The 25,461-nt window shown below is 42.2% G+C and overlaps 1 protein-coding gene across 1 annotated transcript in view; it reads right to left on the minus strand.

The window, feature by feature from the left end:
• Positions 1-25,461, minus strand: part of fam222a (family with sequence similarity 222 member A) — a 103,790-nt gene that overhangs the window by 71,656 nt on the left and 6,673 nt on the right. The gene's annotated exons all lie outside the window — the stretch shown is intronic.

Below are 25,461 nucleotides of genomic sequence, written 5' to 3' on the forward strand. Positions count from 1 at the left end.
GGTTATTGTCACTGTCACCATCAGCCCCCATGCTCGCTCCACCCTTTCTCTTTTTCTTACCTCAAGTATGTAGAACAAAAGAGAAAAGAAATATCACCCAAAGGAGGTGGTCCACCTACAAAATCTATAAAGTCCTCCATCAAAATCATCTCCCTCGCTTTATGAGGACATTAATCTGCTGCTGCAGTGCTCTGCTCTTCAAAGCACCTTGACAGCGTGATTGTCCTTTTTTTTTCTTGCGGCTGCTGTTTCTTGTGTGCTTTGTTATACAAAATCTCAAAAGTTTATCAAACGGAGGGGAGGCTGTACGGAAGAGACAGCGCCTCGGAGAGAAATAAAGGATGGAGATGAAGAGAGGACAGAGATAGATAGAGAGGAAGAGAGGAGGGAGGAAAGAGCAGCGCTTCTGAGTAACAGCCCTGCCAAAATAAATCCTCCACGGGAAAAACAAAACATCCTGTGAAATAAAACTCTGGCATCCCCTTCCAAAAATGCTGCAACCTTCATCTATTACTCTCAAGTGTCAGATAAATGTCTGAAAGAGATGGAGAAGTTGTCCTTGCAGTTGTGCTTTCTCTGCCTAAACTCTGCATGTGCCCTCTCCCCCACCAGTACGCTACCCACACAGCGTAGAGACACACACCTGCATACTGTAGCTGGGTCAACCGAGGGAGAGCATCTAGGTTGGACTGTATGCCGATTTAATTGGCTGCCTGTAGGTGGGGAATGAGTGATATCTGTCAAACTAGTGAGCACAAAGAGGAGACAAAGTTCAAGATCCATCAGTCCTGCCGGATACTATTGTCTTCACATTGGTCATGATAAATGCAGCTCACGAAAGCTCCCCGTCCGCTATTATAATCAGATTCATCTCTGGCTGTGCTCAGTGGCCCCAGTAAAGTCTGCCACGGAGATTATTTATGACACACAAGGAAAGCTCTGCTCGGTTCTTTAACAGCCCTGCCGCCGGTGTGGAGAGCGTTGCCGGGAACATGAGCGGAGCTGAGCCAAAGGCACTGCTCTGTTTAGTAAATAAATTGAGTGGGTGAATGAGAGCGGCAAGCGACAAGAGTGGGACCCCACTCCTGTTAATTACAGCTTTGGCTACAGCTCTGGGACTCCTGAGCTGAACAGGTAGATAGCAGGTCTGGGATCAGGCCTCTGTCTGCTGGAAAGAGGGGTGCGGGTCTTCACAAAGGTTCTCAGACACACTACAGTATATGCTGCTGTCAATGGAGAGGAGGCAAATAAAATGCGTGCAGAATAATCTTCACTAAGGAGGCTTCACTCCAGTCGTTTCATTTAACAGCCTGTCCTTTTTTTTTTTTTTAAAGATTCACTTCGTAATCACAGATGAGAGATGTGCACATCAAACAAGACGAGCGACTTTGGTCTACACAGCTGCCTTATAAAAAGCAAACAAGCTATAAATAAAAGAGAATTTTATAGAGGGGCGTCTGTCGGGCATGTGGGGTTGAAATAGAAAGAGAGAAGTAGAAAGGAAAGGAGAGGAGAGGGGGATCTGCGAGACATCAGAGACCGCAGTGCATGACATTACCTATTATGAATACAATGTGAAGCTATTTAAATGTGATGGTAGGAACAGGTTGGCTCAGGGTGGGGCTGGTGTCACAGCTCGTAATGAGATCCTTTGATGTGGCAGATAAGGGGGAACTGAATAAGGGAGAAGGCCCTCTGGGGAGGAGAGGTGAGAGGACACCCGGCCACAACCACCACGGAAAAGGAGAGAAAAAGGGAAAAAGAGGAGAAAAGGGAGGGAGGCAGGAAACAGTTTCACAGCACCCAGACAGATAGGACATTGGGTTAGGGCCCTAACCCTTCAAACGCATCAAGCATGGTTCAACTCGACTCACTTTTGGTACCAGGTCCTTCTCTCTATTTCGCTTTCCACTGCGGATAGTACGCATGTAACTGCCGTGAAATCATTTTCAACCCTCGCTGAATCCTTTCATCGGCCTTTCACCAAACAAAAGAACATCCCCACTTCGGCAATTGTACAGCGTAATTTTGCAGGCTGCCATTTATTAAATCTGGGTCGAGTGAATAAAAAAATTGCAGTCACTATTGACAGTACCTTAGGCAGGATGTTCCATGTTGCGCTGACGATTCTCTCTGACCAATCAGTGGTCTGCAGTGTTTTAACTCCACCTCTAGTATCGGCTCAGTTTGCCTGGAACCTTGATCAAGGTGTTACCAAAAAAGTACCAGGTACTATCCACAACTTTTGCTAATGGAAAACCAAAAAATAGCGAGTCAAGTTGAGTAGGGCCGTACAAGGAAGTGTAAAATACTAACTCATTTCTTATTGGGACTCATTCCTGAACCACTCTATTGACCGTTCACTGAGCCCTGCTTCCTTTAGTTACTGTTGCTATGCTTGTCGAGCTTTACGTTCTCGCATGCCACATACAGTTTACTATGATAACAGTGGCACATTCACCACTCAAACAGTAATTTTTGATTGATTGATTTCACACAGAGGTATAAAAAAGGCTTCTCATTTCTAGCTGGTGACCATTGTTTTTGATGGCTGAAAATGAAAAACTAGCCAGCAGACTCCTTTTAAAATGAGAACCATGTCAAATATTAAGTTGACGGCTACATACATGATGCCGTGGTAAAACACAGGTTAGAAGAAGAAATGGAAATAAAGAAACACCATTCGGTGTAGAGCTAGTTAGTCCTACTATTATACTGTAAGCATGATAAGGAAAATATAAGATCAGACAGTTATTTCATTCTAACATAATATCTGCTTAGCTGCTTTGCTTACATACTCGGACTAGCAAGACAGAAGAGAAATTTACACTTCTTATTTTCAAACAGTAAGCTATGTTACCATTTTAATGTTACAAGAGAAACAGTTTTGATAACCTGTTTGTCTGTGGTTGGGGGTATAAACATCCCCAAATCCAATAAAAAGCAGGACGGCTGCCACATAGTGGGGAAATATTACACAGTGGATATGCTATCTTGAAGGGGGCTTTTTTAATTCCCCCCTTTTGGCCTTGGAAATAACGCTTGGTTACTAATGTACATAGCCTAGTAAGATAGTTAACTGGGCATGCTAATATTAGTAGCTTACGTTAGAGCAGACAAACACACTATAAATCACTTCTGCTTTTATTTTTAGTTGTGGAAAGGTTGTAAATAAGACACCACCATCCAAACTCTTTATATACTTGGTATCTACAGCCCCATGCACACTGATTCAACATATTGGAGAATCAAAAGCTTGGGAGACCGAGTGCCTAGTTATGTCTCCTAGACTATCTGCTGGTGAGAGAAGGACAGGTTTTAGTTAACGGTCATCTATCTTTTATTCAATGAATGTGATCCAAACAAACATCCTGTATTAAACATTATGCTGTGCTCTAGTGACTCGGTTTGTTTGTGTGTGTGACAGTGTGAGACAGACACACACACACACACACACACACACTTGTTCCCTGACCTTAAGAGCGCTATACTCACTCCAGGTGTCTCAGTGGAGTCTGGCTGGGCCACTCTGCCATTAACAGAAATCTCCACCTGCTGTCTCGGTGCGGCCTCGGCTTGCTTTATTTTTGACAGAAATCAATCGTGCCGTCACAAACCATCATCAGCTTGTGTTTGAGTGCACACCCACTGTGCACATAAAATGCATGCACTCACACAATCACATATACAAACACAAACAGAAGCCTGAAAACAACATGCGGGCCCCCTGCTTGATGTTTTTTGATGGCAAACAAAAAGTGCAAAGACAGAGAAGAATAATTTGACAGAAAGAGAGAATGTGACAGTGTGTATTCGGAGGCCTTGTACTTTTGACACCTGCGAGTGAGGCGGTGTTATTGAAGCTTACTTTGAAGGCAAGGGCAGAACAATAATCAAGGCCTGTTTCTGAAAACACAGAGGAATCTCGGTACAAGATGTTCTCTCTGATTGAAAACAAATTGGTTTTATTACCAATGTCACCTCACATGATCTTACATACCGAGAGGCAAAGGTGGTCTTTGATTTTTGAGTACGCACGAACACAGACTGCTTTCATCTCTAAGAAGTTTGTTTGTGCTTCAGATGGTTTTAAGCTGGGGAATCTCGAGCTGATGAAGGCTCCTTTTGTTTCTATCTCACCATCAGGCCAGGTGTGGGGTTATCGTGAAGCCCAACAGAGTTAGTAATCTACTGGGCTGCTGCAGACGAAGCTCAAATATCATAATCAATTATCAGCAGCCTCCAAATTATCAGAGACGATCTCCTCCCATTGTTCCACGCAGACAGTCCAGAACACACAAAACAAAGGATAATAATCTACTGAGCTGTTGCTTTGCAATGCAACAAATCAGGAAAGTTCCCGGGAAGACTGTGAATAAGGTGAAATAACATGAAAGGGCGTGAAAGGAAAGTCAAACCCCTACTTGTGTGGTGTAGACAACAGTAGGATATTTACAGTCAACGTCTGGGACAAGGAGCTGCGTTTCACCTGGAGACCCATAAGCTCGCAGGATCATCAAAGCAACAACTGCCACAACCTGGCGTGTGTGGGCCCGTGTGTCATACCTCATTTCCCCCGAGTCTTCATGTCTGTTGGCAGGCAAATGACTCGAGGCAAACATTCACATTTACACACCAGAGATTACGTGACTTTCCTTTATTTCACATCAGGAGCGCCCCATATGGAAATGTGATTCTTACATACTGGTAGTTAAAGCACTGTCAGCTCTGATTTAAAACTGTGTTGGTGACATCATTAAAATGAATATGAATACAGTTCAAAAGTATTTTTTTCTATCCAGTGGTTTTAAAATTAAACCAGCTAGGTTTAAATCAATGTTAATACTTTCCTTTGTATCATTTTGTTCAAGTATTAATACTCAATCCAATATTATCAGATTATATTGAGAAAACACTTAGGGATAGAGCTTTGCTAAGCTATATATGTGTGTGTATATATATATATATATATATATATATATATATATATGTACATAATTCACGAGTAGGGTATTTACTTACGTATTTTATGTCGTAGACCAAAACGTTGAAATCTCTTAAGCTTGTGTTAACTACAGACCTTATTTTAGGCATTTAACTAAAAACCCATTCAAAGAACCCATTGACTTTCCTAGATCTGAGAACCACTGGTTTATTGATTAATGTAGCTACCGCCATAAGTACAATCTAATTCTGTGGGAAACACTGCGTGTTGGTAGGCTGTTTCCCCCCATTTCCAGTCTTCATGCTAGGCCAAAAACCTCCTGACTCCAGGTCTATAATTCAGGCATTCTTTAACTGAATCTACCAATCTTTTACACAATGAGTCCTCTTAATGTCTTTGTACACAAAGTCCGATGAAAAATGTTACGCACAGAAATCTTGCACACTGAGTCCGATGCTTCTATTCGTTGCGAAAATTCGAAATACGAGACAAAGCTGAATTAATTACATGAGTGCAATGGATAGCACTAGTCCTAAACTAATGAATGAATGAGATTAGCAAGAAGCTATCGTTTAGCTGCCTAAGTCACAACCACTACTGTCTAATCTTTCACACATCCTTCGTTTTGCAACCATTCCCGATTCCAAGCTGTTCTGCATCACCTGCCACAATCTACCTTTACATTCTGCATCTCTGTATACTTTTATTTCTTTATCATGGGAGATGATTGTTTATCAGATGCCATTTTGGATGATGACGTTTGCACAGACGGTGGCTCTGAGTGGCCTTTTGACGGATGCGAAAAAGAAGCAGAAATCGAACTTGTTCCAAAAACTTTAATGACGGACAAATGTTTCGTATTCTGTGTGTAAACGTGATTTACACAACGTCAAGTCGTATTTATTTTTAAACGACAATTTCGTACGAAAAATACAGACTTGGTGTGCAAAGGGCTTTACTCTTGCCAACATGGTTATTGTAAAAGCTTCTCTTGGGAGTGCAGAACGTTTGCCTTTTAATTTTCATGACGATACTTTGTTGCTCATGCAAGTCGTTCTCATGTTTTATCACTGAGCTGTAAACACCACAGAAACCTGCAGCAGGAGTCAGTAGGTCACGGCAGGGGAGGAGAGGGCAGAGGGGGGGCCTCCAGCTGTGATGCTTTGGTAAAAGTTTCACTTCCTGCCCTCCATCCTGACAGCAGGAGAGAATCTCTAAATCTTCCCTTCAACAAAACCTCTCCTCTCAGGCCCAGGTTTCCACCCGGCCTGCCCTGACATCCCCCGCACACTGCAGCTGTGACCTCAGAGCTCTTTCTGCACCGCATGGTGGGAGGAGGTTACACCGAGTGGAGAGCGTGGCAGGCACGGTTGGTCTCTGTAAAGTAGGCTATTTTTGCACGTTCACTCTTGATGCTCTCAGCTCCTGCATTTTTCAGAAATGTCACTGATATGATTCTCTAATGTTACTGAAACCTATTAAAATTTAAATTATGGGCCTTGTCAACATCATAGACAGTATGTGCATATATGTTTTTTATTGCTTTTTGGAATATTAAGTGAAACATTTCCCCTCACATATGTATGTAAATAAAATATGGTAAGGATTCCCAAAGTCAACATATATATAATTTGTTTTTGCAAATATGAAAGTGGTTACCAACATACCTACATAACTGCAATGTATCAGATGACTTGTGTGCAGGTGTGTTTAGTACACGTAGTACATAAGCAGTTACTAATTTTCACCCCTTTACTTACTTTAAATATGTACCATATATGGGTATACTACATCTATATACTTTGTGTGCATATATGTTAATATATGCACATATACAGTATATACATTATACTGGGACTGCTGTATAAATGACAAAAGTTCCATAAAACAAAACATTGAATCAAATGATTGGTTGAAAGGGTTGCTGGCACTGCTGATCCCACTGAGGATCAACACCCAACTCTGCAGCTTTTAGCTCATTGTTTTGGTTCACTACTCATTATTGTTGACTCGAGTGTCTCTAATTGAAGTGTGTTCATTTCTACAGAGTTGGTGGACAAAACTAGAGCTGAAGTGGAGCGCCATGAGTACTAGGGCTGTTTCTTTTCATATAAATCTGCAGAATCTCTGCTGAAGCTTTGGCAACTCCTTGACACCACCTTTCATTAAAATGCAGTTCTATATTTAATCATAAAGTAACAAATAGAGAAAGATCATCTAGTAGCAATCTACCATGAGTGGTACACAGTGATTGCTTTTATCAATGAATGCTTCATGTATACATTAATAGAAATAGTCAATAATCAGTCTCTACTAATGTTTTTAAGCCAGTGTAGTTGTCAATAGTTTAGTGTGCCAGCAGCAGAAACCTGTCAGCCCGTCTTTTCGTGAGAGTGTTTCTTGAGTTGATGACCTCTGCTGCTAGATTTACTGTGGTGAGGTGAAAACAAGCTCCTCCAATTCCCACTGATCACCAGAGGGCACAGCACGCTGCTCTCTGGTGGGTGGGGTCATAACCTATGAATTTTTAAGGTTCATACATGAAAGGACAGAGAAAAAAAATAGATAATTCATCAAAAGGAGTGTTTTCAGGGTTTTGCTTGGAGAACAAAGGGCTCTGTAAATCATTACTAATCAGACACCAGAAAGCAAATTAAATCGGCGGAGGAATCAATGGCCTTGGATCGATAGGTGTAAAGGACAGCTGATTTGGCTCCAGAGAGCTGTGGAATTCCAGAGGCCATACAGAAGGCCTCGGATCTGTTTCCACTTTATAGCCACAGCTGTCAGAACTCATTCCCGTCAAGATGGACCACCGTTTCTGAAGGTAGCTCAGCTGGGCTTAACTAAAACAAAACCTCAGAGGGCAGAGCAATATGGGGCAGAAACCAGTCTGATGGAATCTGACTGGATAGACAGAAGATTAAGGTGAGATTCCCCTCTGTCTGTCTCTGCCTCTCTGTCTCTCTCACTCCTCCGCTCTTCCTCTGGAAGTAGACGGATCTACAGTCCGCAGATGTGCAACAGATGGCTTCAAGTTCACTGATGGCTCATTTCCACATCTTTAAGGTCACAGACAACAGCTTTACCAACAGCTAGTGCAAACATTTATCACTATGAATGACCCCATAATGGCAGTAAAACATAATTCAGACAGATTGGTATGATATTTTGCCCGCACTAAGGATAACATTATGATTAAATTAATGATTCATCCCTCCTCTCATCCATCTATCTATCTTCCCATCTGTTTTGGATTTTATTTTTTAGCCATGCCAGCGGCGTGGCTCTAAGGATCGCAATAACGGTCTGTCGGTCGGTCCACTTTGGTTCAGGCTGAAATATTTGAACAACTACTGGATAGTTTGCCATGAAATTTAATAGAATCCATATTCCCCAGAGGATGAATTCCTGTGATTTTAGTGATCCCCTGACTTTTTATTTAGTGCCACCATCGGATAAAAATGAATTTAAAATAACAATAAAATAATTTGTCCAAATAATTCTGGTTGTGACAAAATATTAGCAAAACTAATGCCACTTCCATCAGCCTCAGCTGTACTTTGTGTTTAGTGTTTAATTCTAACATGGCTGTAAATTATTACTCTTGTTTTATACAGCTTTAAGCCAAACTTATTTTCAGTAAACTATATGGTTCTGTATAATGTATATGTAAACTATAAGTTCGGTAAGTTATATATTTACTGCACAGAACTGTAGAAATAGCTTTTAAAGAAAAATAACATAAAAATGACGAAATAATTAGCAAGGTAAACATAATTACAAAACGTCCAGTATTGAAAATGTCATTTTACATCGCATTAAATGGAACATTTTTACAATAATCCCCCCACTTTATCCCAGATGTGCTTCAGTATTAACAACAGGGCATGCATGTTTACTCTCACATGCACATCTCACACAGACAGAGCCCTGTCTATGCATGTTTCATGAAAAATATAGTTGTGAATTCCACCAATGTTTCACCTTGTTAGGAGCTTACAATTATAGCACAGACCCCTGAGGCAAACCTAATCTCAAAGTGAAGGGAAATCTTCTATCATATCAAGTGAAATTACTGGGAGCTTTTCTCAGCCTATTCCGATAAGATACCGATCAGCCAAATAGATTGGCTTTTCCATTATCTGCCGGGAGATCTTGGAAGGCATTGGGTAGATAATTTGCTAATGTTTCCTGTGACCTCCCCAGATTTAAATTATGTCTTTGGCTACATGTCAACTCAATCCTTCTGTTTACCAGGGAGCAAGCACTCAAAGAGCCATTAATATTCACTGCAACATAACTGTCTTTTCACATATTTCTCTGCAGCATTTACAGACTCAAAGGAGAGTGGTCTTCATGCTACATGAAGGGTATGGATTGAGCTGGCTGAGTGCTTTACAGACCTTGTGGGTGTTCAGAAAAGAAATGACAGAGCCAGAGAAAAGAGGAAAAGCAGGAATAGTGTAGACGATTGGGACAGGGGAATAGTAATATAATTTAGGAAGTAGAAAATCACCTTTAGCTGCCTCAGATGTTGCAGAAAACTAGGCTACTGAAGTCAAATCCATATTTCAATGAACAACAGAAATCTACTCTCGTATTCTTGCATTTTGAAGTGAGGTTCAATTATTCTAGGTTTAATTAACAAATTGTAATGAGCTGCTTTGATGTGGGAATTTACGGGAATGAAAGTGGTAAAATAATTTTAATAATAGAGTTGCATTGTCTTTTCTCATTAAAGCCGTTGCTTAATTCCATGCGTGTTTTTTATCATAAATACACGGCAGCGCTCCATAAACAAGAGAGGTTAGCTGCTTAAATGTTGCTCATAAACAATTTAATTTCATTAAAATATGCAAACATGTACACGTAAAAAGCTCGGCTTGATTTGTTATGTTCAATTGCTGCACTCCCCCTCCTCAATATAAAATGTAGTCAGTAAAATTCACACCACACGGACATTTCGTATCATATCAGTGTTATAAGAGCAGTATGACCTGCTATTGTTGCGAGTGTTGCAGCACTACTGGGAGTGAATGTCCTACCACTGGTAGTGCATGTTCTCTGCTCCTGTACTACTGACACATGCTCTACCTCTAAACAAATCAACCTTGATTATAACAAGGCCTTCCCCGGTGGAAACTTGTCAAAAACATCAGCAAGTCGGTCTGATCTTTCAAAGACGACTTGAATTCCCATTGGCCCCAGCAGGAAAAGGGAGAGCAAGTAGCTGAGCACAAATCGTGCTGCATTGTTACAAGCCTCACCAAAACTGGCATGACTTGTATTACACAGCAAGGTGAAGGAACGCCAGCCAAAGAGAAATGAGGGCAACTGTCATTTCATCCTGCAATCATATATTTTAAAACCTTGCTCAAATTTTCATTTAGCCCAGCGCCACCCCCTCCTTCTGGACTTATTAAATCAGCTGGAAGCAGTGCGGCTCTGTCACACACAGTATTAGAACGCCATCCCCCCTCCTATTACCAGGTGCAGCCCTGTGATTTAAAGCTTTGATTCTGTTCAAATGACAACAAAGGTGAGCCCAGAGCTGACGCTCCTAATTCATCATTCCCTGCTTGATAAGAGCGGGATTAATGCTTTTAATGCGACGGTCGCAGGCAATCATCCATTTTAAAGCTGGCTCCCTGGAGGATGCAGCTAAAAAGGGAAAACACCTGAAACACAGGGTAGAGAGAGGGCACATCACAGGGATACGCTGAGCTCTATAGGACCTCTTTATAGAGCCTGAGATGACGCCGGCCTCCTCCTTGCTACCAGCAGCTTGCCCTGTGGCCTTGGCCTGCATCCCAGGAGCAGATGGTTTCAAGACCCGAGGTAAAGTTTGACCTAAATGCTGAAATCCAAAATTCGAAAAAGCATCAGAATTGCCCTCCTCAAAAGCCATCCTCCCCATATCCTCTCCCCTGCCAGGACCACCACAGGGGGTGAGGCTTTGAGATGGAGTCTTTTGACCATTTGGGATCTGTGTGCAAAATACCAACGTATTTAGGACATGTTTTTCTGCCTTAATAGCTCATTATGTATTCACTCCATGCTTAATTTAACATCTGCTGACTCCTCCACCCTTGCTCTATACCCCCTAACTTGCACAAACGCATGGGAATTGGAATGAAAATGATCCATTATCCACATGTGTCTGGGCAGAGTGAGCACTATCCCAGCTGTTTCTCTCTGTAGCTGTAATCTCTGCTTTAATACACTCTGAACTGCCTCCAAACCAAACCACTCATGATGAGAAGGCAACTGTTGATCTTGACAGAAATAGACCAGGTGAAACATGCTATTGTCTCTCACCTGCGATCCAGTTTTCCACTCTTTAACCATGTGGAAATCCAAAGTGCACTGTTAGAGAAAAATCTGTCTCTACCAATATAATCTGTCATTCATACATGTGCAGTAGATGCCTTTAAGGAACAAATATGTGCAATAAAGAGTGGTATCATCTTCTAAAGACGTCGTATACAGATTGAGTAAACAGTAATGGGAAACAGGTCTCCTCCTCCTCAGATGTTATATTTAACCCTTCAGCCTCAAGAATGATAAACAAGTTGCAGAAGGATCTTACTAGTGTGAATTAATGATACAAAAATGATGTCATAGAACAAATGGAAAACAATGTCCAAAGGGACAACCCTGTGATTATGAATATTAGCTTTCATCTTGAAGCAAATGCATATTTCTTTTACATTTTACATGATTTTGCTCTACAGTATATGATACATTCTGCACCACAAGAGACAAAGTGTTGTTTTGTGGTTTATTTATTTATTTACATTTTGGGGGGAAAAAAAGACTAAAAAGCGATCAGTGTTTGATCCTAATGAATATGGAACGTAAGGATTTCTTCTCTGAGGAACAAAAAAACCACTGAGGATGAATACATTTGAATAAATGTATTGAATTTATTTTGTGTGGATTCCAAACTCGTAATATTGTGCTCAATTCAAATGAAATTAAAGGAACAGTGTGTAACATTTCAGGGGATCTGTGAGCAGAAATGGCATATAATATTCATAATTATGTTTTCATTCATGTATAATCACATGGAACTAAGAATCGTTGTGTTTTCGTTAGTTTAGCGGACAAACCAAACACTGGCTCTAGAGAGAGCCTTTCCCACTTTTACGTCACTTGAACGCCACCGTAGTTCTCCAATACGCTTGTGAAACTGCGGTAACGTGAGCTGCAGAAAGCAAAACCGTGGTACCGCCAGCCGCCGTCTGACTTCCGTTGCTCCTAAAGTTGTGTTATGATGGTACTATGGCCTCTGAGTGAGGCAAACGGCGTTACCATGGTTTGCAATTGGCAATCTGCAACTACACACTGTACCTTTAGATGTTGCAATCAAACCATGATTTACTATTTACAACAGGTACGACACCAATCTGTTTCATGATAGCCCTTATTCTAGTGCCATTTGCCCTTTTATAACAACACAGCTTTGTTGTTGCAGTCACACATTATACATAGGAAATTATCAAATAAAATCCTATTATTATTATTTATTATTATTTCAGGAGCAAATAAATATAAATCTCTGTCCCAAACCCAAACTTTACATCCAATATGACCAATAAATTGATTTGTTTAAATACTGAGCCAAGTCCAACATGATGAGCGCATGATGACATCCAGATTGACTCAATGTCCTGACATTAATTTCCCAATAATACGTTCATACGGGGTCACTTCAGCAGCCAGGTATCGGTCAGATGGCTGTAATGTTTCTATGGGTTATAGTAAACATCTCAGAGGAGGACGCACAGCTGATGTGACCCTCAGTAACCTACTGAGGAGACAGGAGTGTGCAGGTGTTTGGTTGACACCCCAGCTCAGAGTCTGGACAGTATGTGTGAGTCACTCATCCATTTTATGCTACGCTGTATCAAAGATACACTTTGTTGAGCCCACTGACATGTTTCAAGATGCAAGCAGTGACATTTAGGGCTTGCCAGATTATCTTAAAGGAAGATAAGAGGAGTCAGGCAACGGAGATGAGTCACAGACTTTACACAGTTTTGTGTGTAATTGGCCTGTGAGGAAATAGTGACCTTAGATAACGGTGATGGTTAACGTTCATTTACTAATCCTCTCAGCTCAGTTGTAATTGGAGGGGCCAGACAGTCTGTACTTTTGCCTGATGTATCATCTGATCAAAAATGTAAATTTCATGAGACACATGAAACACATCAAAGGATCCTGTGATCACCTCACATTTGAAAGCAGCGGCGTGTTGGTGTGTGTTTGAGCATTAAGTATTGAGTCTAGGAACAACCTACATAGTGACTGTGCTCCTAATCAGGGCTTCAGGCCAGAGTAAGGTGCTGCAGGCCCGAGCTCTATGAGCTGTGATGTTTCATTATTATCCCCCTTTAGCTACATCGACAACACAGTAGGTTGCTTTAATTACTCTCCATCAGTCGGGGAGTCAAAGCCACTTCAGAGACACACTCTAATCCCCCCTCCGTTCTTTTTCTCTGCAGGGCACTCATTGTCTCCTAAATATCATTTCCCTGAGCTCTATGCACACTATTGGATTAAAATGTGGAAGTTTTGCTGAAGGGGGTGAGGGGGTGGGGATGGGGGGGTTGGCATTTGGGTATTTGAGCTTAGCCCGAGGACCCGGCTGTCTCTGGTAACAGCATTTTAGTTGCATCTGCTCTGTGGCCCACAGAGGAGATGCTGTGTTGCGTCACTGTTCCTCAGTTAGCCCCACAGACACAGATTATGGCCCTTTGTACACAAACAATCATTATGATTATTAAGCTCTTCGCATTTTAACCTCAGCGTTGTTACAGTGCTATTTCAGTTTTGAGCAACAACGTTTACTGTATTTCACCCGGTATAGACTATATATATACCAATACAGAGAGAAATATAATATGCGTTTGTTTGCTCAATTGAAAGAAGGAAATGAAGGTTGGTGGAGTAGGACAGATATACAGTAAACATAAATGCAAGATATGCTGTTAGATGTCAATAATAACAACAATATCCACCCAACCTCCATCAACTATCAGCCGAGTTTTACAGCCAAGCTAGTGCTCATGTTAGTGCAGTTATGTTAGCACTCATCACAACATGTCCAGTGTTTTATAACTGTGCTTTACAGTTTAATCTTTGTTCAAATTTAAAGAGGACCTATTATGCTTTTGTGCTTTTCTCCTTTAGTTTGTTATATATTTTTTGTGCATATAAAAGGTCTGCAAAGTTACAAAGCCCAATGTCCACACCAAAGGGAGTTACTCTCCCCTACAGAAACACTGATCCTGAACTAGCTGAAACGCCTTACTTGAAGTCCTGCCTTTTCTTTCGTAATGTGTTGATGTCACCAAGTAACATATTTTCATAATACCTGCCTAGCGGCTAGTTTGGCATGCCCTCAAACAACGCTAGTTAGAGCAGAGCTGGAGTGGAGTCTGAAGAGTTTGGTTCAGTTGACCAATCACATTAGTGAGCCAGCTGATCAATCAGAGCAGACTGGGCTTTTCAGGAGGGGGGGGGCAGCTCAAACAGAGCATTTCAGACAGAGGGTGAAAAGTGGTGCTGCAGCACAGCCGCTATGAGAAAAGTAAAGCGTTTTTTGAACATTAAAGCATGTAAACATGTTCTAGTAGAAACCCAAAATACAAGTATGCACCTGAAAATAAGCACAATAGGTCCTCTTTAAATCAATACTTTTGTTGTGTTTGATACATTGATTTTTGGAAGATTATCACTTTAATTTTGTATTAAATAGTCCACTGTACAGACCAGTGACATTAAAAGCCCAAAAAACTGAAAATTCATAGCAACTGCAAATTCTTCTTTAAAGAGCTCACTGAATGGTTTGATAGGTATGAAAATAATGTGAATCATATTGCTATGACTTTTACAGTCATCAGATCTCAACCTAACTGGACACCTACTGTAAGGCAGATTTTGGACAGACGCTTCAAAGAGCATCGCCATCATTGTCATCAAAGCACCGAAAGAGGGAATACCTGTTGATAGAATGGTGTCGTTGGAGCTTATTATGGATCCCCAGACTACTATTGGCGAGGCGTCCATGCTCGCGTGAGGTACCATAACCCGGTTTGTCCAGCTCCTATGCCCAAACCAATGGGCTATCCTGACCCTAACCGCTCGAGGACAATATCTAACCTCAACCAATGACACTGACCTCAACCAGATACGGATGCTAGGTGGCTAGCATAATTGCTAGTGCCACAGTTACATTCAGGTGATGTTGAGTATACTGGATAAGTTGACTGTTGACATTGGAGGTTAGTTGGGGTGTAATAAAATATTGAAAATATCGAATATCGCAATATTATTTTTTGTGATACTGTTCTGATTGCATAAAAAAAATATTTTTTAAATCCGATTTTATGCATATGGTGGTTTGAGTTGATTTGTATCGTATCGCCAGATTCTTCTTCGCCAATACACAGCCCTAGAGGTTACTGACAGACCAACCCTTTAAACATAGCAGCTAAATATATTTTCTACTGCTTTCATGAAAACTATGCCTATTTGGAAAGAGAAAAAATTATGAAATAAAAGTAGACGTTTAGAACCATTCACCACAATAAATAAAGTAATTGTTACGTGAGTGTAAAGACATAGCTGTCTCGTTAGGAAAAGTGTGCCTGTTGTATGGTAACGCCAGGGATAACATAAGACTTGTCACTGCTACAGCTGTGGTGACTGATTCCCCCTGAAGCCAGCAGCGCTGAAACAAGTACGCACTCATGCCATTGTAAGCCACTTTGGAAAAAAAAAGTCTTGTCTGTGAAATAACTTGCAGGGAGTGTCTCTGTACAGAAGATAGGGATTTGAGTGTTCACTAAACCAGTTCAGAGGGGACAGCTCGTATTGTCTTCTTTTACTGCCCATGATAAAGCAGTATTAGAATTCCCACTTCCTGCTGCTGTACGCATGCCAAGGCTCTTTGTTAGGCTGAATGCAGAGCCTATTCATCTCAGAGCGCTCACAACAGAACACAGTAATAACACAGTCATGAGTTTTGACTGATGTCAGTGAGGCGCGGGGCTGCTTCTGTAAGCAGGAACCAGAGCTGCCGTAGAGGCCTCTGTCACCTTTTCTCCTCATTGCTCAGTTGACCACCGAGGCCCGCTGACCTCTGCGTGGCCCCACTCCAACTCTAACGCCGCTGGGTCCTTCACAGACTCAGAGGACCCAACAATAACAGCCGGGCCGTTTAATACCAAATCCAGGTTAACCTCCCGGCCCCACTTGGCCCCTTTCCTTCTGTGGCCAAAAGAAGACTGGGTTGATGTTTCTTGAAGTCATTTGTTCACAGCTAATGATGTGGAATAATATTGGTATTACTAGTCCTGTGAAGCATCAGCAAATTCATTTTTGCTCTGCAGTGTTGATTGCCACATACAAACAAAGAAATTACAGCTGCCCCAATTTTCTCCTAATATACTCTGCGCTGCCGTGCGTTGTATTCTACTAGGTTTAGTTGCATAAATATGATGGTATGGCAGTATGGTAGCAGATGTTGTGAGCATCAAACAATAAAGAATGGGTTAAGAGCTGTCATTACATGGGAACTAGGTCACCATTCAAGCCGACTCGCTTGCATCGACTGTTTCGAGTGACTATTGATTTTCTGACTAAAGCAATGACTTCATTAATATCACCATTAGTCTGCCATCTGACACAAATGGGTAGCTTGGCTGCCGGGCCAGACAATAATTCAAGTGGATATGAATCAGAGATTGGATGAATTAAACATACAGTACATTTCGCAGCAAATGTGCACTACACATTGTAAAATTGGAAAAAGGTTGTAGAGAGCCTTCACTCAACCGTGTTCAAAATGAAATCACCAGAAAAAAAATAAAACAAAGTCGACGGTTACCTCTGCCTTAGCGCGCACAAACATAGACAGACATCACCAGCAAACTCTCCTTTCATCGTTCAATTTAAACTTAATCTGTGAAAGATGAGAGACAAATCAACAGATCGCTTTTCAGCAGGTTTTTCAAAACAAAAACAACAATGAAAGAAGGATTATTTTCACTTTAATCCGGGGGCACCAGCTTAGCTAAAACAAAAGCATGACCATGGGAACGCATGGAGGAATGAGAAGGCTCGCTCTACCCACCAAACCCAGCTCTCCATCAAACCACAAAAGAAGAACAATGAGTGTATGTGTGTGTGTGTGTGTGTGTGTGTGTGTGTGTGTGTACAAGTGGAAGAGAGAAAGGGAAACAGGATTTGAGATCTATATTAAAACTGCAAATAGCTTTTAAAGATTAGTGACGGGCAGAAGGAGGTGACAGCAATGGGATATGTGAAAAGTGGATTGCCCCTCCCTACTGTGACTATTTTGATAGCAGTAGCGTTGACAAGCATCGACTTGATTGTGAGAAGGCAATATGCGCTGAAAAGCCTTGACAAGTTTCTTTGAGGCATGTACAGATCTTTTGGTGACTGAAAGGAACACAAATCAGGATTATGTATTACATAGCCACATTCAAACAGCTGGCATTAGGAGCTCCGAAGTGTCTGGCAAGATACTGTTGTTCAAGGATGTGCCTCCCTCTCTCTCTGTGTGCGCACTGTAATTACCCAGATCTGGGATTTTAGAAAAACATTTCTTATGAAGGCATGCAACCGCGGCCTGAATACTTACATCCACCACAACCTAAATGTTTCACTGACCATTTAGAGAGCAAAATATTCTAAATTTGATTCTGTTTTGGTGATTTTTATGTTGTTAGTGAAGAATTTTCATTGCAGAACATGCAGCTTTTTATGTAGCGAGCGCATGCGAGTACGTCCTGTACCCTGCGCTTATTTAAACCAATCACCATGGTCATCACAGGCTGTGTACAGTAGTTGCTCTGTTGTCAGAGATGTGTCTCACTCTGCAGCATTTGTCAGGATTAGACAGGAGTAATCCCTAACCAAACTCCAGAGGATGTAATTTGGAGATATGTGCTGGAACTGAAACTGTGTCGGCTTACTCCCACAAACCCCATCTTCCACCCCATCTGAGCCATCTAACTCCTTTCTGCCAGCTCTCAGACATGTCCAATATTTTGAAATGGTAGAAATAAATGTAAAATACGGAGCAAAAAAAAAAAAAGCTGAAAGAAGTGGAGCTGCCAAGTGCCCTTCAACTCACTTTCTCACCCCACTCCTGAGCAAACCCCGCTCCAGGCAGGTGGGGTGCTCACGATGTCAGGCCCCATCGCTGATATCCGTTCTAATATCCCTCAACACTTGGCTGTCGCATCACCACCCACCATTAAGTCATCGTTTGTGTCCGACACACGGGGGCCGATCTGTGTGCTCTGGCCCACTCCCAGCCCTCTGCCTTTATCACACCCCAACCTCTCTGTGACAGACAGGACTGATCTCCCCTGCAGCAACCCTCCACCCTGCCAGCAAAAGGACAGCAGTGGAAAAAGCCCCCCAGGGCCCACTGAGGATGGACTCATGAATCAAACATGCGCCCGAAGCTTCCCTCTTATCACGGAGGTCAGCCCAGGCATTAATACGCCATGGCTCCAGGGAGCTACCTACTGTGACCTCCCCCAGTTTCCCTCAACAGAAGGGCACAGTCCTCAGGAGCCGGTCCAGTGAGAGAGGGCCTCCCTCCAACACAGTCACTTCACATTACGTCCACACACTGAGAGAGGGGGCGATGGAGAAAGATAGAGATGAGAGATAACAAAAAGAGGTGCCGAAATGAAGCATGAAAGATCAAATAGACAAAGAAGGAGAGGAAAAGAAAAACAATATTCCTTGGTGCAATGCTGGGCCGGGAGTAACACGTGGGTAAAATCGACTGTGTGTACAGACCCTTTCAAACACCACCAATCTTCATTGGCCAGACGGGGTGTGATATATGTGACTGTCTGCCAGCGTAAATTAGGCAGTCCAGCCCGCTGTGTGGTAAAGCATGACGGGGCCGGACAGTGCACTAACTCAGGCGGCCTGGTGCCACGCACACCAGCTTCTCCCTGCTTTGCCGTGCCATAAATCACCAGCTGGGGGAAATGAATCGCTGTCCGTCCGAGCTGGATGCACCAGCTGGCACCGCCATCACCTGACCAGCAGGAGCCCGTGCCGACACTGGAGCGGCTGAAATCAAGAAAAATGAGGCATGGAGGCAGACGGAGCCATACCCCTGCGCTCTCTCATTAGTCTCCTCTGGGCTTCCTCCACACTGAGCTCGTCTGAAGTGAAAGGGCACACAAAATATATTTCAGAGTGTCACCTGAGGGGAGGAAAAAAAAAAGGGAGGGGGGAGAAATGATCACCCCTGGTCTCCTCACAAATCTATGTAGAACTGAACTGGCAGACAGCATTAGTGTTTCTGAAGCCAGAGCTCTGGGAGACAGCAGGAGGGACTGCGGCTCGGGGAAAAGTGGAGGCTGCGTGTGGGGGACAGCTTTGTGTTCGCTCTTATTTAATGGAGTTATTTTACTGAAAGTAATGACTAAACCCTATTGGGGATTCCACTCTGCATTCAGATGTAGTTAACGGAAAAACATGTTGATGAATAGATTTTCGCTTTTCAATATTGCTGAGTTGCCGGTGGAGGGCCCACTTATATGCTGACCGCTGCGATTATGAGAAGCTGTGTGGGCGTCAGAACTGAGGCACTCATCAGGAAAATGGGTTGAAATTACATCAATACAGCCATATAGAGAGCTGGAGTGATCTAAAATAATATATACTTGATCCTCTACCATGGACACAGGTCTACTGTTTACCTCTGATGTCCCGAATTATGGATTCAAAACGTTTTTCTGCATTAATCTCCACATCACGTTAAAACGGCAACTTCTCAGTGAGAGGGCAATCAAAGTCAGAGATGGATACATTTGCATTATGAAAATAGGCCAGCGCAAATGAACAGATGCAGGCTGGATTGACATTAAATTTGAGGCTTGTGGTACAACACTGAGTTGCTGCGTATGATTGGCAAGGCCAATTTCCTGTGAACCCCCACAGCAGTTTTAGCCTAATTTCATTGGTCCTGTGGAGCAGCAAGTCTATCACTGTCTCAGATACGGAGGATTAGCTTGTCTTTCCTGCTCAGATGAATTTGCCTGTCATGGTGCGGTGATGAATGGCAGGAAGGCTGAGGAAATGTACTGTGGGCTCATTGGAAGTGGCAAGGTGAAGTCTGGCCTGGCAGCCTGCCCCAGGCTCGACCCTCGCCGTGGTTGTGACCCCCCGCAGATGTCCAGGTGTACGTTCACATATCGGCAGCCGGCTCATCAGTCGGCTGGTCGGTCAGTAATAGACCACAGCATCAGTTTGACATCTGTTTTGACAAGGAATCCGATTCCATCAGCGTGTCTCAAGGTCCCCGGATACAGCAGATAGTGTCCACTGCTTCTCCTCCATTCATATGAAAAGGGTATGTTTAAAGGTCAGGCACCTGCACCTGCCTCCAGTTTAAAAGCCAGATATTTGATCTTATGCTGGATAACAACCTATTAAGCTCAGTTGAACCCAATCTTTATTAAAACTGAGTCTTAATAATGAGAAAAAAGGCTACAAGTTATGGAAATGTAATTAAGTCGAGCACAGTTTTAATATACACTGGTGTGGAGGTATCAGTTCTTTTTCATCAAAAACATTCCCATCATGCCTCTGTGGATGTGGCTCGATGGCAACAAAAACAACTGCTCCCCATTTCCCGTCCTCTTCTCTGCAGCTGTTACCGCCACCACCTTCCACCCCAAGCCTGATCCCTCACCACACCTCCTCCATTTTCAGCTGTAATCATGTCGCCATGCAAATGCTGTGCACTGAGAGGTTCATGTTGCCCTCTCCGGGACACCATTCCCAGCTGCCTGAGCCCTTGAGTTGACCACCCAGGGGAGGGAGAAGAGGAAGTCATTACTGCTATCACAGCCAGGCACAGTCCCTACACTGCCAGACAGCCCCTCCAACTCATAAAGTCCTTGACGACTTCACTAAAACATCCAATTTCAGTCGGACCCCATTTATAATGACGAATAGAAATCAATCACTCCAACCGCGGCACACTCCTCCTGAATCTGTCTGCTTATTTGGCTGCCCAAAATGGCTCAGAAAAAAAAAGGAATCTTTTTCCCCCCCTAACGCTGGTATCCTATCCACATCTCCGGGATATTCATAATTCATCATCTTCGATTCCTGACATCTGCCACTGATTGTGCCGACGGGTTGGCTGGAATTAGCCACTCCTGGGAGCGGCGTTAATGTGCTGGTGGGCCAGCACATGCACCCCGGCTGGGGAGGGGTTGCGGGGTTGGGTGGAGGATTGAGGCCGGAGCGGCAGGAGCCTTTCACACTCCTAATGTGTAATTAGGAGCCATTTTGGAGCGCTGCCTTCCTGCATTGAAATTAGCTGCCTTTTATTAATCAGGCAGACCAGTTCAATGGCACGATGGGTCTCCCTATAATCTAACACAAAATGTTGCTCTTAATTACAGAGGGGGAGAGACAGGCTACAGCTCCTGCATGATCCCCTCGGGTTCAATTTCTGAACTGCAGAACACAGACAAATTGAACATCTACTGCAGCATAGCAGTCCACACGCAGGGCTAAAAATAATGGTCAATATTTTGTCAATCATTCATCGAACCTGAGCGTTACAGCCTACATTTGGCATGCTTTACATAATGGGTATATATACATCATACCGAGCATTCAGAGAGCAAAACTCTCACAGCTCCATGAAACCATTTGCCGAATGTCAGCTCCACTTGAATGAGAGATCATACACATTATGTGATTACAAGCACTGGTCCTCCTTTGGAGAGTTAAGTGCTGTGACCCTGACCATGCTCATCAGCGCTGATGCCCTCATGACTACAGATGAGGACTAAATACTCAGTGGTTGTGGAGGTTTTTTCCCCTTCCTGCTTCACATCTAATGGAAACGATCACAAGTACATAAAAAGCAGTCCAGGCAGAGAAAAGTAATCACTGGATTCATCATATGGATGTAATACATGATTGGTAAAGACAGGACATTTCAAAATGTGTTCAGCGAGTGTTGAACCATTTTCCGCTTAAAACAGAAGTCAGTAATAATCTCTTGAACCGTTGAATTCATTATCACTTCCTTAAAAATGAATACATTTAACTGCAACATATATAGCAATGAAATAAACCCCCAAAAACATCCAATACAGGTAAATGTAGCAGCAGTAGTACAACACTACAATATTTAATATAATATTATAAATGTATTGACATTTAATAAGATGTTTAATATGATCACAATCAAAATGCTGTCTTGCTTTAAAGACAAGGTGATCTGTTACTTTAAAAATCAGATTTTCTAACCGCTACCATTTCATTAACATTTTATAATCACATTGTTATTGGTGTATAATCTGCACACAATAATCTGAACACACGACATTATAGAAATCCTCCACACTGATCAACATCCTCCTTCAGTTACACTCCGGTATTTGCTGCATGAAAAAGTGTTATATCTTCCTTTTGTTTCCTTAAAAGAAAAATCCTCTTTCACAACAGTCACAGATCTTGTTGGCTAATCAAAGAGTTGATTTATTTCACAATTCTTTAAAATGGTTTTCCTGCACAATATTATCCTCCTGTAAGTGAATGCAATCATGCAAAATGGCCACTTTTGTGTTTCTAGTGTTTAACAAAGCCTGATACATATTTATGAATATTGTTGTAGAGCCAGCTATCCCTATAATCTTCTGGGACAAATGCATGAAATAAAACATGACAAAATCCTTAAAAGGGCTGTTTGACTAAAGTTTCTCTGACGACCAAGGACCCTAACAGCTGATTAACAAACAATCGGCGGATGATGAAGACCCCTTCTCGTCTCGTGATGGCACGGACTGCAGCTCTGAGGTCATCTCTCACTGCAAGGCCGAGTCTGCTTTAGCATTCGACAGAGCGTCTGTGTGAGAGGATAGCCTGCCACTCAAGCCTTATTGATGGAATCCAGAACAAAAAAAATCTGATGCGGGGTCAATGAGTGAAGGTCCTGGCCTATCTCTGCTCAGCTTGAAACTGTGTCCAGTGGAACAGCAGCTGTCACAAAGTGCTCACACAGACACGGACAGCAGCTCTGAGAAATGGGAAAATGTCAACGCAATTTATGGATATGCAAGAAGTGAAGGCCAAACTGGGACTGAATTATACAACACCCTCTAAACACATGTAAACATACACAGTGAGCCAGACTCATTTAATGTTGGTGTAGAGTTATTTTCAATAATAATAAAAAAAAAAATCAAAAACGGAATCAATCAAACAAATGTCAAAAATAACTGATCATTACTATGTTATTAAGTCACAAACCCAAATTCCGTGACAACGAAAAGCTTCAACAATGTTTGTTTTTTCCTATTTGATGACTCCAAGTCTGAGAAATGTATTTAAAAATCACAATATTAATAGAGATATTTTCTGCTATGGTAAATATGGTAAATGTATGCAGTATCACGATTCAATTATATGAACCGTGCTCCATTGGCAGTGGTGGAGGATGTACTCAGATCCTTTACAAGTAAAAGTACTTCCTTGAATTTTACTGCAAAATGAACTTAAAATATCAAAAGTACTTGTTAAGTGTTAAATATCAAGATTGTGACGGCCAAAATACAATTTTAACCAATTTTCGATATCAGTTTTAACTACCTTATAAACTGGTGGGTAGTTTTATTTATAGCAAAGGATTGTATCCTATAGCTGATCATATGTCTTTGTGAAATATATTTATCTGTAAATACACTATCAACTATGGCTGTGAAAATTACATTTAATGTAGTCAAAAGTACAATACCTGACTGCTGATAAATTCTCAAATGTACCATCATGCTGTTATAACGTCACTGGAAAATAAAGACGAAAGCACCCAGGATAGATTTATTAAACGTTAATCCAAAGAGCAGAGATTAACGTTACTGTCTGATCACACTGATTTTACTTGACTCACTCTCACACACACACAACTCAACTCTCTTACACTCGCCGAGCAATTCACTTCAAATTGGTGAGGTTAGGGTTATATAATTTAACATTAGGGTTAAATAATTTAACGTTAACAACAGACTGGGGTGACTTCATTCTTTATAGCTTCATGGGGCAAACATTAACGTTACCAAGCGCTTCGCACGTAAGGCTTGTTTACAAAGGAAACCAGTTCATTTTAGCTTGTGAACAGTTAGCTAACATTAGCCAGCCAGTAAATTTCATCCAATATTTTTATGACACGTGATAGGGGGCACATGTTATGACATTCTAATGTTATTATTTGTACAAAACTAATGTAACTCATGAACGTGCAATCAGATCATGGGCTGAGGGCTGACAGAAGGTCACGGAGCTCACTGAAGCGTGCGCTGCTACCCACCACACCCATCCGGGTGAAATACCAAGTTTTTAGGGAGTCCAGATTTTATATAAGTCTATGAGAAAATGACCCTACTTGTCACTTGATTTATTACCTCAGTAAAAATTGTTAACATGAGTTTATGGTCTCAATCGCTAGTTTCAAGTCTTCTTCAATACAGCATGATGTTCATTTTGTAGATTATGGTCCCATTTAGAGTCAAATAGACCATAAAGCAGGGGATGATTTAGGGCATGGCTACCTTGTGATTGACAGGTCACTACCACGACATTGTCCGGTCTGGGAGTTGTCCGTGTTTTCATCTTACAACTTTAACCCTTTCATAGTGTGTTTTCAGTTCATCAAAGTGAATTGTAACATGTTTGGTCGCCTAAAAATGTCTTATTCAGCATTCGGTTGTGCTGGAAGTTTCACACTGGCAGTCCACAAACCAATGGGTGATGTCACGGTGACCACGTCCACTTCTTATATACAGTCTATGTCTGAAACGTAGTGGCGTAGAAGTACAGAGTAGCAGAAAATGGAAAGTAAAGTTTTAAATAAGTACAGTAACTGAGTGAATGTACTTATTACTTGCCACCATATAGAGACCAGACCCTGACAGTGAGAGCCACAGTGATCTACACTACTGTAGATCAGGAGATTTTTTGTTTTAAAAAAGTTTCTTATAGAAAGAAGCAGCAGAAATATTTCTAATAATGGCAGTTGCTCTGCAGTTGGAGTGGATGGAGTGTTATAATTAGCATTCAGAGTGAAAGCGGGATCATGTGACCATTGGCAGAGTTTCTAAGTTCTGGCCCAATGGACAGAGAGTAAACTCCACAGGGGAGTCCCCGGGGAGCGAGACATGCTGGGTTTGAGAGGGGTTATTGGACTGTGCTGTCTCTCTGACTGTGAGCCACTGGGGACCGGAGCAGAGGTGCCTGATGGTGCACTGAAGCCTGAGTGTGACACCTGGGCTGTCTGTCACGGCCACAAACACAGACAATGTGACACTTGACAGGATAGGAGTTGAGGCTGCAACACCAGAAGTCAAGACCCGGCTGACAGTAAGGATGAGAGGCGTGCAGTTCAACTCAATAATTTCCCCGACACACTTAAAGCCCGTTTGTCTCTC

The sequence above is a fragment of the Sebastes umbrosus genome, chromosome 8 (genome assembly GCF_015220745.1).
Source record: "Sebastes umbrosus isolate fSebUmb1 chromosome 8, fSebUmb1.pri, whole genome shotgun sequence".
Lineage (NCBI taxonomy): Eukaryota > Metazoa > Chordata > Actinopteri > Perciformes > Sebastidae > Sebastes > Sebastes umbrosus.